General features: G+C 35.8%; 1 protein-coding gene across 2 annotated transcripts in view; it reads right to left on the bottom strand.

The window, feature by feature from the left end:
• Window positions 1–106: 106 nt before the first annotated feature.
• The window catches only part of GPLD1 (glycosylphosphatidylinositol specific phospholipase D1), a 66,129-nt gene continuing 62,599 nt past the window's right edge, over window positions 107–3,636 (bottom strand). Inside the window, exons 28-29 of one of the 2 annotated variants that reach the window (XR_008382403.1) lie at window positions 3,449–3,635; window positions 107–3,189 (exon numbers count right to left, since the gene is read on the bottom strand). The gene's annotated coding sequence lies outside the window, so the exon portion shown is untranslated. Of the gene's footprint in view, window position 3,636 lies in introns of both variants that reach the window. The other variant, XR_008382402.1, reaches the window with a different exon arrangement.

Below are 3,636 nucleotides of genomic sequence, written 5' to 3'. Positions count from 1 at the left end.
TTATGGTAGTCACAGGACACTTCTGATACTATTATTCTCTTTTATAAAGTCAGACACTTGAAGAAAATCACTGATATTTAAATTAAAATGTCCAATGACAAAAATATTATGGCATTCACAATACTAGAACTTTATTGCATTTCTGGAATTCCGATTTAAAGCAGCAAAGTGCTTGCTTTGTAAAAGGCCCAAAATCTGTTTCCTACAAACTTTAAATGCTGTTTTTATAGACATGATGTAAGACATGAAGAGGTTTAACATGAAGAACAGACTTGTACAGATTTCATTTAGTTTGTACATATTAGGAAAAGTTCAGTTTCATACTGAATGAAGCTGAGGAACTCGACAAATACATAGCGGTGACCGTGGTTTTTTGTTAGTACAGGGAATGATCTCAGGTGACTGAAAAGCTAGCATAACAAGTATATGCATTAACCCTAAACTCTGGAAGTTTGTGCTTTAAAAGTCAATCCTTGACATACCTTATATTTTTGTATTTTCCATCTTTTATATGTAAGGTGAAGAAATGATAATTTAATATCTGCACTGTACGATTCCAGTTAATCAAGATACCACTTTCTTGACCCTTGAAACCATTTTTCTTTGCTTGGCTATAATTAGAGCCTTTGGAAGTAAAGTAGAAAGGAAGCATTTTCCATTCAGTTACTGGTTATGGCTGCCTTGTGCATTTACTGATTATCAGTGCATATTTTTACGCCCCTGTAAAGGAAAATGTATATTAAGCTAATCTATATGCTATACCTCAAAAGTTGACAGATGGGTTTCCTAAAACAAGAGGGTAGATAAATGTTAGAATTGTGATAGCTTTTTGTTGCCACAGTCAGAGATTTGTGTAATTACAAGTGAAAGCTGCTGTCTTACCTACCTTTTAAAATTTTTTCTGGAGGTTGAGTACAGTTATGCACTAGGACATTTAAACTTGCACCAAAACTGGCATGCATAGAAGATCCTAGAGTATCTAGAGAAGCTCTTGCCCTACAACTGTGTGGTAATAAGAGGATAAATATGCCTACCCTGATGGTAAGGGTACCAGATTACCCTTATGCTATGTAGTATGAGGAAGTTTAGGGGTCCATTTTCCAGGTGGTTTGGTAATGGAATAATATTACTCCAGTAACTGATTTGGAAGAAAACATAAGATGTTGCAAGTAAAGTTTTTCCCACTCTCGTGGTTATGAGACCCACTGGAGGGAAGCTGGAAGCAGAATAGCATGAAACAAACAGACTTGGAGCACAGACTGGCCTCGTGCACTGCACGGTGGGTCAGGAACACACCCTATGATTTGTTTGTTGGACTGTAAATATAAGCACAGTTTAGCATTATGCATCTGATGATTTTCAAGACTATCTTTGATAATACTTAGACTTCACAGGCCACTTTTTGGCACACCTCAGAGTATTTTGCTGCTATTTTTGTTCTGTTAAAACACTGTAATAAAGGTAATAAATACTATTTCACTGTGACTTGAAGAATTGGAATCTCAGAGGGCAAAACTTGATAACTAAGATCAGGCATAGAATAGAATTTTGGTCATTTGATCCTTATAGTGTTACTTAGTTTATGAGCTTGGATAAAATAATTTTTTTGATGAATCATGTTCATTAATAAAAGGAAAAATGATGTAACTACATTATAGTCTGATAATGGCAATTCATTAGTGGTTCAATAAATTCTTAGATGAGGTATTATTTCAAAATGTCAAGTAGCTCATTTTTGTGATTGCAGGATGCTTCTGACATTAAAGTTATAAATAATAAATTGCTTTTAAATTTTGAACTAAAATAATACACTGAGCACTTTACTATTTGAAAGTAAAGTGGTAAAACACCAAATAGTGGGTTATGTGAGTGAGTGGACATGTCAGGTGTAAGGTGTGAAACTCTTAGCAGCCTGACTTTGTCTTTGGAAGGCCTCTAAGAAAGGCAGGCAAAACAAATGTCATTTGAAAATGCTATTAACACTAAGCTTTATATTAAAAAGCTATTTATTTTGGTGAGTTATACCAAGAGTTTTACACAAGTTTATTTTTTTGGAATTGAAATATTAAATTCACATTTTGAATTTAGGGTTCACTTTCAGTACATTAGTAATACACAAGTGATCTAATGAATGGTGGTGCATGGAATAGGGACTCCAGAGATCTGAGGTTGTTGCCAAACTATCTTGAAGTCATTCTCATCTTTTAGGTCTGTGATACAAGGGCATAAAATGATTGTGATCTTGAAACTTTGAAGAAAGTTGTTACATATACAGATAGAAACAAGCAAGGATGTAAATGTGTTCTGGTATCTTGAAATAAAGATAAATTTGAATTAAACTGTTATGTACATTCAGACTTACGCTAATGATAAATTTTGGTTACTAAAATTTACAAGGTATTTACATTTTAGTTACTAAGCATTTCAGAATCAATGCTTAGAGCTATATAGTTTATACCTCATAAAACGAAGTTAGTCCACCTATTGGGATAATACAGTCTAAAAACTATCATTTTTTTTTCCACATGTCTGCATATTTGCCAGATAGGTTAACCTTTAACACTAGGAGTATAACACTAGTTCCCCATTTTTTTCCCCCATTTTGCCAGATAGGTTGACTTTTAACACTAGGAGAATAATTTACATTGTTTCTGACACTGGGATGAGTATTGCTAAATACTCTATAAACTTGGAAATTTGTCTCCTTTATAGGTTTAACTTTAGCTTTCTCTGTCTGGTGCTTGTTATCTGGTATGTTCAGGCATTGAGACAAATACACATACAGGTATTTGTAAAGGTATGTATAAAGGGTTTTTTTTATTATTATTTTTTTTTAGACAGAGTCTCATTTTGTCACTCTTGGTAGAGCGCTGTGGCTTCATAACTCATAGCAACCTCAAACTCTTAGACTCAAGTGATCCTCTTGCATCAGCCTCCTGAGTAGGTGGGACTACAGGTGCCTACCACAATGTCTAGCTATTTTTTTTTTTCCAGAGACAGGGTCTCACGCTGGCTCAAGCTGGTCTTGAACTCCTGAGCTGAAGCAATCCACCTGCCTCAGCCTCCCAGAGTGCTAGGATTAGGTGTGTGCCATGGGACCCGGCTTTTCCTTGGATTCTAATTAACTTTCTACACTTCAGCTTGATTCCTCTTCTGTCTCCTTTTCACTAGTCTTTACCTCTACAGAAGCTGAAAAGAGAAGGCTATTGTCATTTGTTATTTTCTCCTGTTTTTAGTATCACTTCACCAGTGTCACAGGAAAGAGGTTCTTCCGTGATTGATACAAAATAGGCTAGTTACTATATACAGATAATGATGACTGTAAATTTTTAGTGATGCTAAAACTCTATGCTACATTGTTTCCCCTTAAATGTGCCACACTGTCAAACTGGCAGATGAAATCTACCCTACTAAAAAAAAGCCCAGGATCAGGTGATGCCAAAAATACCTGCTTCCTCCTGTTGGTGTCTCACTTAGTTGGTCCCTTGCAGTAGCCTTTGGCTCAGGCCAGATCTCCTTTTTGCTCTGGTTCTGTTGGCACAATTGTGGCAGCCAAATGCAACAAAGGCCCTTCGTGAGATGACTTAAAACTAGTGGAGAATCACCAGGTTCATCAACTGTTAAAGCAGCTGTCTC

This window comes from Nycticebus coucang, chromosome 9, assembly GCF_027406575.1.
Source record: "Nycticebus coucang isolate mNycCou1 chromosome 9, mNycCou1.pri, whole genome shotgun sequence".
Taxonomy (NCBI): domain Eukaryota; kingdom Metazoa; phylum Chordata; class Mammalia; order Primates; family Lorisidae; genus Nycticebus; species Nycticebus coucang.
This window is presented reverse-complemented; position numbering and strand designations above follow the sequence as displayed.